This window comes from Choristoneura fumiferana, chromosome 15, assembly GCF_025370935.1.
Source record: "Choristoneura fumiferana chromosome 15, NRCan_CFum_1, whole genome shotgun sequence".
Lineage (NCBI taxonomy): Eukaryota > Metazoa > Arthropoda > Insecta > Lepidoptera > Tortricidae > Choristoneura > Choristoneura fumiferana.
The window spans coordinates 469,124-481,297 of NC_133486.1; the positions used below are offsets into that span (position 1 = coordinate 469,124).

Genomic DNA, 12,174 nt, shown 5'->3' on the forward strand with positions numbered 1-12,174 from the left:
CAGCCGGCTAATACTTTCATAATAGCACGAAATCATTTCTAAGAACACGTTGGCACTCAGCGTGATCGGTGGCAATATGAAGTACAGTCAAGTGACACAAAGCGGCCGTCCACCACCTAATTAGCGCGATGTTTTGCTGCAATTAACAGCAGCTCCGCGTGAAATACTTACGAGTTTTTGTACTTGCGTAAGTAGCCCGCAGGTCTGTGATGAAACCTTTCCGTTACATAATCTGCTTCAACCTTAACTCTTAGGCTGCCTCTCCACTGGAGTGGAGCAAGGCAGCGGAGCGGAGCGATGGGGTAATGTGAAGCTGAGTTACGGACTATGTGTGTCCATAGGCGCAGAACAAAACCCGGATTTTTAATCCCATGGAAAAAATGTAAACAAAGTTTCGTCATTGTCAAAGTGACATTTCAGGGGACTCAAGGTACGGGGCAGCTAGAAATTATATTAAGTTCTGTTATTACCATGTTTTTCTCTATTTCCGATAAAAAGCCAACTACGGGAGACAACGAAAATACGAAAAACAACGGAGAACGTAACAATGAACAACTTAACTACAATAAAACATAACAAAAACGTCAACAATAAAAAAATAACAGAACAAGAGTCAATGGTCGATTTCTGACAAATGTGGAAACAATAAATATCTAGAATTCTGCAAATATTTTTCGATAACGGCAACACCTTTGTTTACATTTTTTCCGTGGGATTAAAAGTCCGGGTTTAGATAGAAGAGCGGAGCTAGAAAGTAATGCAGAGCGGAGTTGCGGAGGCGTGGAGCTAGACTACGGAGACGCGGAGCTCGATAGCGCGGAGCAAGAAGGTTTCTAAAGCGGAGCAGATTTTAAGACTGTTCTTCCATTCGCGAGCTTCCCCGCTGCCTTTTTCTCCGCCCCGCTTCCCATTTTTGAATAAATTTTTAAGCTAGTTAACATCTCCTTGTCCACTGAAGAAGAGCGGAGATTTTATGCGATTCCATTGGTGGATTTTTATCTTGCTCACCGCTCCGCTGCCACGCCCCGCTCCAGTTGACAGGCAGCCTTAAACAGGGTCAAACTGAGAAATTTGGAAAACTCGGGGCTCCCATGCAAATTTCGATCCCATATTCGTGAATTAAGTCAAGTTTGGCTGCGGAAGCGGTTTTTGAAGCAGGGTGATACCCTATTGGTACTTGGGCACGTTTGAATAGCTCTTCACCGTAGTGAAATAAAACCGGCTTACGTCTTAAATCGGGTCTAGCTCGACGTGTTTCTGGCTAAATCTTTATTTATACACAAAAATAAGCTTGCGTTTAGCCTGATGGTACGTGAAGATGTTGATTAAGATGAAGCACGCTTGCCAAAGAAACGCCCATTCACCCTAGATTTGAAGACGGCCAGATCGTAGCGATCAGGGAACACAGCTATCCGAATACGAAAACGCTTTGTGCGAATTTTAGGGATGCTGACAACTGACAACATAAGGGTGAAGACCGCGCCTACTTTTGATCGACCTGTGAAAGAAAGTAGCCCAGGAATAAGACCTGCCTCCCGGATGACACAGGCAGAATGACAGAGGGATGTTAGTGCTGTGTTCTACATTTGACGGTATCAAACTATCAACGGTAATGAAAATTAAATGACGATGAAGACGTGGGTAGTTGTGTGCCAGTAGTAGTGGCGCGCAGTGCGCGTTTTGCAGCAGCCGCCCATGGCGTGTGCTCCAGGAGGAAGGGCTACCAATTAGCCTGAAACATGTCGAGCTTAACTCAATTTAAGACGTGAATTATCCGGTCTTAATTCACTATGAATGAGTCTCACGGTAGCTTCACGTTCAGAGCTCTTCACATTCGGCAAAACAAGTCTTTTCGGCACCGTACCAAATGGGAATGCATGATTAAACTGAATAAAACATTCCGAACTTCGAATTAGTTTCTAGATTAGCTTTCTGAATACTTAGAGAAGCGAATCGTTTATGCGGTTAGAAGTTACGTGTTAGAAATAAAGGTGCTTTCCACCGGCAAGGTGACACGAGGCGGGGCGAGACAGTGTCAATTTATATGGCAAAATTGCAATTCTCTCCTAGCACAATTTCGGTGGAACAGTATGGATTGACAAGGATGTGTGATAAGTGTTTTTTTTTTGTTATTGTAATAATAACCGTATTGCTTTCTCGCGTGTCATCGCGCCGGCCCGCGCGGCATCTAGTAGAAATTTTTGGTGGAAATGGTTCGCCGCGATTTCAATTCTCGTCTCGCCTTGTCTCGCCACGCCTCGCTGGTGGAAAAGCACCTTATGAGTTTGTTCAGGAAAAAGCTTATCGGATCAAAATAGAATCGGGACCACAACAGATTTGGGTATTACAATTCTTACCGAAAATTGCTTAAGGGCGATTGTAAATTATGGCAGGGCTGACGAATTTCAAACTAAAGCCGTGGAATTAGGAACCGGTTTTCCGAATAGGGGTTCTTCAGGTATGGAAAATCCGCGTTGAACGGAGAAAGGAGGCTAACAATTAAGTTGAACAATATTGTAGTTAAGGATTACTTGGCCGGGTTGTTTTCATTGAAAATCAAGGCGTGGTGTTTATATTTTAAGTTCAGATTTTTCTTTTTTTCTAAAGGTTATCCGTCATTTAATTTTATTATTAAACAGCTCGTCCTACAGCAAAATAAACACCAAATTACTTCTAGAAATAATTAAATAACGACTCGTGTTTAGGGTTGCCGGATGAAGAAATTAAAAGTGCGGAGAAAAGCCTTAATTCGTTAAAAAAACACATTCAAAATGAATAGTCATATTTTATTAATAATTTTGCGATGATTGATCTCGATTCTCGATGACATGATCACGCGTTGGCGCTGGTAGCAGTGATTTTAAGATTTTTAAATAAAATATGTACTCGTATAAAGAACCAACCAGATGGAGCGACGACCTGGTTAAGATCGCGGGATCGCGGTGGATGCGGAAAGCACTAGACCGTTCTGAGTGAAGAGCCTTGGGGGAGGCCTATGTCCAGCAGTGGACGTCTTTCGGCTGACATGATGATGATGACCTTTTTATTGAAAATTATCAAAATCCTGACATTTATAAAACCCGTTCATAATCCTGAAAAGAGTATAAAAATCTTAAGATTTCAGGTCTAATCTTACCGTCGGCAGCATCAAAAGTAGTCGTGTGTTCCGATTTTTCAGAGCGTTTTCGGATTATCCGGGCAAGTAAAATGTATGAAATATGTACCTGTCTTTCAAATTATCCGATTCGACATCGGATCATATTTCATACATTCTACTTGCCCCGATATTGTGTCGGCGTCCGATACCGATATCGGATCGGATAATCTGAAAACGCTCTCACGTCGGGATCATTCACTGATCTGTACTATTTTAAATAACGAATCTGTCGTCTTTATTTTGTTTTGAGAGCCAGAGACTAAACTTTTATCCAAACAAAACGCAGTAACAAATCATTAACTGCATTGCGCTACTAATTAAATAGTCCCAATGCGACCATGTCCAACCAAACGTTAAATCAGTGGCCTAGTTTACTTAATCTGGTCGGACCACTGCTATAAACTTAGTAAATAATTGAAGCTCTGTATTCGTAAACAGTGTTTGCTTCTATTTGTCAATTGGATGGAATTAGTTAGCTATGGTATGCACAAGCGCGGGAGTTTATGATTAGTTGCCTACTGAAATAATTGAATCAACTGTAAACGCATTTAATAAAACTTCTCATCTATCTAAAGAACTATGATGATAATACCAGAACGTTCACACATTGAGAGGGCCGGATTTAAGCTAGAAACACACTGACGGCGGAGGTGTAGCGGTGCGGAGCGGCGCGGAGGCGGTACCGGTTGTAGTATTCGAGCTAACATGAAGGAGGGCACACAGAATACTGCGCGCGAAATAAGCGTGGCGCCGCTCCGCCTCCGTCGTCCGCTGTTTTTAGCTTTAGGAGATCCAAGACTGTCTTTAAAAATAGTCTCCAAATTTCGACAGCCCAACAAACTTTTCCGCTTTTTTCAGTCTTTTTTTTCGTCTTAAGGGCCTCCTCTTCTTCATTGTTCCAGGATCTTCAGACTTCTAAATCCGGCTGTGGGAATTTACTTGTCAAGCAATACGATATCACCAAGACTTTTTCTATGAAAAGTTTCCACAAGTATAGGGCTCTGCCAATGAGGGTTTCCGTGTCAAACTAGATGGCGCTAGTATCGAGGTCCGCTTGAAAACTCTTGATATTTGCGTCACGTTTGAATCGCAAGCAAGACTGTAACGTCAAATGGATCTCTCGATACTAACGCCATCTAGCGATAATTGACCTTATTGACCTGTCAAGAAACCCTTATTGTTGTAAATTGTCCCAAGGTATTTATTTATTTGAATTTATTTAGAGTAGCACTGATACAAGTGGTATTTATTAAAGAAACAAAACATGTGACAAATGAAATCTTATCTTTACGATTGTATTATATCGGATAACTCAAGGTCATTTGAGGAAAGCAAAACAATAAAGACGACCTTTTCAAGGTTAAAATAGCTTGTCATGTCATGACAATTATTTTTAATAGATACTAATTCTAAGCAATATCAGTGAATACCACAGAATAAATAATAGTACTACGCCCGCAATACACGCCCGTCTATTTAAATATTACAACTGTGAAAATTGAGAGGGTGTGTGTCTTTGTGCGTGAGTGTGTTTGTTACTCTTTTGCGCGCAAACTGCTAGACGGATTTGGATGAAGTTTGGTATGCAGATAGCTCGTTCTATGGAATAATGAATATGCCCACAAGATCGAGATTTACATTTTTATAATCCCAAATCTTAAAACTAAGAAATTTTGCTAACTCTAGACATACAATTTTACACAAGGGTTCTTTCTACAATTTAAAGGAGGACAATGGTATAAATTTTCCGGAATCCCCATGGAAATTTAATAAAATCCCAGAATATCGATTTAACTGCCAGAACTAATGTCACCGCAAATGAAGCGACTAAGACTAGTATTTTCATATTTCATATCTTACGTTGTTTATAATAGTCGTGTCAGTACTTAATCACGAAAAACTTTTTCACGAAAACTTTTTCACGAATGACTTTATCACGAATAAACTTTATCACGTAAAGAGCATATCACGAAAACTGTTTCACGAAAACTTTTTCACGAACGACTTTATCACGAAAAATCTTTATCACGAATACTTTATTACGAAAATTCGTAAAATAATACTAGCGCCCTTTTAGTAAGCAAATCGTTGTTTCCTACGTTATTTCGAGAGTTTCTACAGCGGCAGAGAGTGAAAATAATGGGCTCTCTTTTCTACCCTTTATATTTAATTACGATGAAACGAGTTTTTTTATTGCGGTAGTCCGAAACGAGATCTCACAGCATTTGGATTTACGACAATTAACCGACTTCTATATTTTTAGGGGCTGTTTCACCATCCATTGATTAGTGTTAACTGACGGTTAAATGTGATGCCGTCTCTATTTGTTTTGTTCGAATAGACGGAGACGGCATCACATTTAACCGTCAGTTAACACTAATCAATGGATGGTGAAACAGCCCCTTAATCTCACAAGCTCTGAAAGTTTTTCTTAATCATCCGAAATACGCGCGCAAAAGCGCTTTTTATACTCTCCTTATAACGTTTAAAAGTTTTTTTACGACACATAATTTTTTATTCGATTAAAAGAAAATGTCACGTTAAGAAAAGAGGTGTACGTCATATCATAATTTTATGTACTAATTGGTCACTTTTAACTGTCAATTTAGGTTCCGGTAAATAAGGTACGACGACGAGCGAAACGAGGAGTGTTAGGTCCAATCGCGATCAAAACGCGCGAGCTGAGCGAGCGAAGAGAGCGCGCCGCGGCAGCGACCAGCAAAGCGCCAGGACCTCAATAAGTTATGAAATAATTTGGCCCCTGCCAGTGATATTTATGTTCATGTATGGGAAACGAAGAGTCTACCAACTCTAGAAATATACGTTGTTGGCCACTTTGTCCAAAGGTCACATTGATACCGTCACATCAAGAAAGTGGAATAGTCCAGCTCCACAATAAACATTAGTACAATATGTTTACTAACACGTAACTCCCACAATAATTGGACTTTGGCGACCTAATTCAACATTACGTGTTTGATTGCGCAACCTGTGTTGTGTGGAATCAGGGAAAATGTATCTTGCAATTGGATCTAATTAACTGAAATGTTGCTAGTGATTATCTATATGGCTGTGAAACGTGGTCCTTGACTGTTGGAGTCTTGGAGAGGCCCAGTCATGCAACGAGCTATGGAGAGAGCTATGCTTGGAGTTTCTTTGCGCGATATAATCTGGAATACCAAAATTCGTTGAAGAACTAAAGTCACCAACGTAGCTGAAAAATATGCAAGGTGAAGTGGCAATGGGTGGGCCCGGTGGGCCACACCGCTTGAAGAACAGATAACTGTTCGGAGAGATAGCCCTCGAGTGGCGACAACGAACCGGAAGACGAAGCTTTGGCAGGCCTCCCACTAGACTAGGTGGACTGACGACATCGTGAGAGTTGCAGGCAGTGGATGCAAGTGGCGAGTTGTCGTTCATTGTGGCGTTCTAAGAGGGAGGCTTTTGTTCAGCAGTGAACTTTTTTCCGCTGATGATGAACTGAAATATATCTAGACGACATTCTACGCGGCACGGAGGTCGAGACTGGATGAGACGGGCACAAGATCGCCAAGAGTGACAGAAGTGGGGAGAGGCCTACATCGAATATTGGATAATGTAAAAAAACCCACCATGATGATGTTGATGAACTGAAATACGTTTTCTTTCTAATTTTGGTTTTGATCATGGAAGTGGCTACCCTCTAGCTTTATGCGTAGTGTCATTGACGTCACTAAGCTAACCGGTCGGGCGGCAGATATAGCGACAAAGTCACTAAGTTGGCAATACTTCGAGCACGAGCACGACAGTCAGCGTTCTAGAAGTTTTTCTATCAAGAGTTTACGGACTTGCCCTAACCATTAAGCATCCTTTAGGATAATCAACAACTAAAAGAAACTCGGAGATCAACAGAAATGTTTGCCCTGAAAACTAATCAAGCATAGTTCGAATCAATAGTTATTGAAGATGTTAACCAAATTTAAGATCCACAGCTACGCTAAATGGAAGGCCCTTGTTAAGTGGCACGATCTGATTAGGGAAAAGGGTTTACTATCGCAATTAGTAGATTCATATCGGTGGTTATAGCAAATGGTTCCGCGGCCGGCACGCAATATTTGGCTTGCGTTACCCCACTTTTGTGATAAAATCAATGGTATTTAGAAGCTCACTGTATAAAGTTAAACGAAGGACGAATTGGGGGTAACAAAAGATTACGATTACGTTATTCATCTAGAGGTACTGCAAAAATAACAGTTACTAGGTTTTTTACCAGATTGACCGAAGAAAAGCTGTTTTCCAAACGTTCAGTGAACTTAGTACCCAACGTTGGCAAAATCATCCCCAACCCCCTCACCCCTCACTTATCTTAGGAAATAGCCGGATATTCATATAGGTTGGGTTACGAAGCTTGAGGTCCTGGGTTCAATTCCCGGCCATAAATATGGGGGGCGTTCAAGTAATACGTAACGCAATTTTTGGAGATTTTGACCCCCCCATGGGGGGCCATGTAACGCGCCGTAACATTTTTCTTTACCCCCCCCCTCCCCCCTCCTAAAAGTTACGGAACACCCAAATTACCATTTTTTTTAGCTTTTCTTTAGCAGTTTCCGAATTAGGCTGGCATTTCTTGACACAGTCACACTGGCAACTTAGCATGAGAGAATTTATAGGCCAAGAACAACAACTGATGATGCGAATTTCCCACTTTTGAGGACATTATAGTATGTACTGTTACAAAAAAACTGTGACGTAACGCGTAGTTTGAAACCTCCCCTCCCGCCCCTGTAACGCATCGTAACGTTTTTACAAGACCCCCCTCCCCAATTGCGTTACGTAATACTTGAACGCTCCCTTGGATGTTTAATATTTTTTTTTATTCAACTGGATGGCAAACAAGCAAGTGGTTCTCCTAATGGGAAGAGATAACCACCGCCCATAAACATCTGCAACACCAGGGGTATTGCAGATGCGTTGCCAACCTAGAGGCCTAAGATGGGATACCTCGAGTGCCAGTAATTTCACCTCTGCACTCCAGCACTGCTGCTTCACGGCAGGATTAGCGAGCAAGATGGTGTAGCAATCCGGGCGGACCTTGCACAAGGTCCTACCACCTGCAGAACCTACCAGGTAAAAACTCAAAATAATTTATAGTTAACAAGTTTGGTCTTTAACTTAGTGCCACTCACTCTTCAATTAGCCATCTATCTGTCTGTATACCGACAAGTAATACAACAAACAGGTCCAAAGTTAAAGTAAACTATGTCTATCATTTTTATTTGCATCGTTTAAAAGTTTTAATCTTATACAACATTGTATCTAATGACATTTAATGACATATACACAACAATTAATAAGATGATATTAATTACTTTACAATGGAAACAATGTTCATGTATGTTATGATTGTATTTGAACTGCCGGGTTTACACCAACCGTATAGTTTCGTGATCACGTTGGTTGGTTTGAACGCGATTCAGGTAATCCAATATTAAGTAGACAATCCTTATGTAAAACGGGTCTACTCCAAGTTAACATTACAATTTAAGGTAAAGGTCACTTATTGTTACCCTGTTTTTGCTGTGACCTTTAAGGGTTAACAAATGAAGATTTACGACGCTGTACTTCGAGTCAAGGCTTTCTAGATTTTTTGCCATCCTACCTTACAATCCTTATTGGTCTATTATGAAACAACCTAACCAAACTTTTCACCGTGTGTGCTGGGCCTTAGGAAACTGAGTCGGGTTGCTCCTACATAGACCTAGAGGCAGGGCTACTAATTAGCCCGAAACATGTCGATCTAAGCTCGATTTAAGACGTCAGTTATCCGGGTTTATTTTATTAAATATGGGAGAGTAACCAACAAATAGTTGGAAAACCGCCGACTTTGTCACTTCAAAGTTCAAGATCTCAAAAACGGCTAAACCGATTTTGATGACACATGTCTAAGAACCATCGCTAGAAAACCTGATTTTAAATTAAAAAAACCGCATTCAAATCGGCCGACCCGTTTAAGAGCTACGATGCCACAGACAGACACACAGCGGTCAAACTTATAACATCCCTCTTTTTACGGCGGGGGTTAAAAAAGACGGGTTTGGGGCGCTACCTTATCATTATTTCCATTTAGTATGCAGTAGATTATAAATTGTCATATTACACCTACATTGTATACACATCACAATAACAATATTCAAAATTGCAGCTGTCATAAATTTAAGCCTTGTCCATCAAAGCGGAAAGGACGACCAAAACGCACGCTAGCACTATCTCACTCGCGCATCACATAACTGTACTTAGTGAAAGTGAGATAGTAAATTGGGTAATTCCAGAGGATATCATTCCGAGAATCGGACGCTGCGCGTTCGTTAAAATAACCTGGGGGACTACTACGAAATTCGAAGTTCGTGTCATACCTTCTCATGTGAGTAAGAGAGGGACACCAATAGTTGCCGGCCACAAATGAGGGCTATCGCGAATGAATTCGCCACTAGAGGCGCTAGTGTAGCGTGAGGTCTCCGAAATGTCAAATCTCATAGTTTTTGGGTGAGCTACGCGGGTTTATTTATAATTAGAATAATTTTGTGAATATTTTGCAATATCTGAAATTAATTTTGGCAAATATGCGTTACGGGGCAATGAATTTCTGTGTTTTGAGACAGTTTTGTCTTTCGGAAACCTCTGTCCTCCCTTTTTCCGAACAAAACGGGGACTGCCTAATAAAGAGAATACTTGTGAAATACAAGCTATGTTATTAATTACTAGTTTTTACCCGCAAGTTTACTTAGGTAGATAATAATTATGTAGGTACGTCGACGTAGGTGGCAGTAAAAGCAGTTGCAATAACCTGGCCAACTAAAAGTTGGAAAGCCCCCGACTTGTCACTTCAAAGTTCAATATCTCAAAAAAGGCTGGCCGGATTTTGATAAAACATGTCTAAGAACCATCGCTAGAAAACCTACTTTCAGTTAAAAAAATCGCATTCAAATCGGTTCACCCGTTTAAGAGCTACGGCGCCACAGACAGACAGACACAGACGCACATAGCGGTCAAACTTATAACACCAACACCCCTCTTTTTGCGTCGGGGGTTAAAAAGGAATTCCAAGATTCAAATAAGTAATGTAGTTTCGCCGCTTCGCCGGCGGCGATGTTTTTTTTTAATACCTTAACGTGGCATGGGCTGAATCGGCTCACGGCCACCGTGTACTTCACGTTAAGTACTCTATGGTCCGATTAGTTTTAACACTCGCATTGGACTGTGGATGGAAGCGGCTTGCTGTGGCTGTATGCATTTTACGCTGACAAAGGCCGTTTTAACTTGGTGATATTTTAAATAAAACTAAAACGCTAAGCAACATTGATACTATGAACACGTGCATACGGTGCATATGGAAAAATAAAGGGAATACCTACAACGTTTTATGTGCTTATAATGATGCTAAAGTGAGTGGGTAAGTAATTGTAGATTAAAATGGATCGATAACAAAAATATTAACGGGCAACTATCTGCTCTAAGTTTGCGTTTCGCATAAGACAAGATAAATGGCATGAATAACAACAATAACTTACCTTTTTTTCAAACGGCCCAGGTAACAGCTAAGCTCCAAAAAGTAGCCATTTCACTAACTTAGTTTAGTTACTACACGAAAATGCCTATAACTACAACTATGACACACAGATTTCTTGTTTCTCGAGATGAATCACTGAAGAATGCACTTTGTTTCACTACAGAAAAACCAGCACAGTATCACTCCAACACTCGTACGGAACACTTTTTCGTTATTTCATCGAATTTCGTTTCGTTTTTTCATACATTAACACTCTTTTCAAGTCGTTTATAAACTTTCTGTTCTCACAAACGCGCGACACGATAGCGCGTCTTAGAACGCCATGAATGACTGCTTGTTCCAATCGCAAAGTATAACCGTACAAAATAAAATACGCCACGCGCCGAAAGTCGAGCAACAAACTGTTGCGCTCCCCAATTCCGCCAGGTTACTATACCGCGACTCGGACTATAATATAAACAACACGAAAAACTTCGCGCAGTTGGCTGCGTTACATTTTGTTGTTATGTAGCCTTGTTTGGGGTTTAGTTGTAAAATAATGCTGTAGTTCGTGTCCAGAACTAAGTTTGAAACGTAAATAAGGCTTTGTTTAGCTAAAAGTCACGGATCCGAGAACAAAACTAACTGAACTTAGCCGCGAGTAAAGCGCAGCTGCTAAGCTAATGTGCGATTAACTTCATGTCGGTTAGGGAGGGGCACTACCTGCCCGTTTTTTTGCGGCACTTTTATGGTCAAAGAATATTAACTTTGGTACATTACATTTTTACTATAACGAAGTGGAACTTGGTAATTTTATACATTATTATGCATGCCACGATTGAGCTTTGTTGCGGGTTTATTTAAAAAGTTGAGTATTTCAAGCAGTTCATTTTTATGAAATGGTACAAGCAACTTTTTGATAATTCTATGGAATAAAATTGCCTACTTAAGTCTGTTTGAATACTGAGAAGGCTGCTTTGGGTAAATCGAGTTGAATTTTTAACAACTTTTACGTTAGTAGGCAACAATATCCCACAGAATTACATACCTACCGATACCGGCATATTTCTTGTACCGACAGACCTCAAAGTACAATTTGCAGGCTTATAAGTACTTATCATCATCATCATCTCAGCCAATGTATGTCCCACTGATAGGCACAGGCCTCTTCTCCGAATGAGAGGGCTTGGGATTTAGTTGCCACGCAGGCCCAGTGCGGATCTTGGGAACTTCACACACACCGTTGAATTACTTAGGTTTGTGCAGAATTCCTCACGATGATTCCTTTCACCATAAATATTGGCGTATCTAGGGTTATTATTTTCGTTGGGGGGGGAATGTCCTGGATTTTTGTTTGAAGATACATATCAGTATTATAGAATTTTGTATCGGTAGCCCAACATCCTGGGGTGGGTGGCACGGCCCACTCGGCCCTCCTATATACGCCTATGACCATAAAGCTCGTAGTAAATTTCAAATCTAATTTTGAACA

General features: G+C 40.8%; 1 protein-coding gene across 3 annotated transcripts in view; it reads right to left on the reverse strand.

Annotated features, from left to right (window-relative positions):
- The window catches only part of kek5 (leucine-rich repeat, immunoglobulin-like domain-containing kekkon 5 protein), a 263,002-nt gene extending 251,751 nt beyond the window's left edge, over positions 1-11,251 (reverse strand). For all 3 annotated transcript variants that reach the window (XM_074098641.1, XM_074098640.1, XM_074098639.1), the window contains exon 1: positions 10,705-11,251. The gene's annotated coding sequence lies outside the window, so the exon portion shown is untranslated. The remainder of the gene's footprint in view (positions 1-10,704) is intronic.
- Between the last annotated feature and the right edge of the window lie 923 nt (positions 11,252-12,174).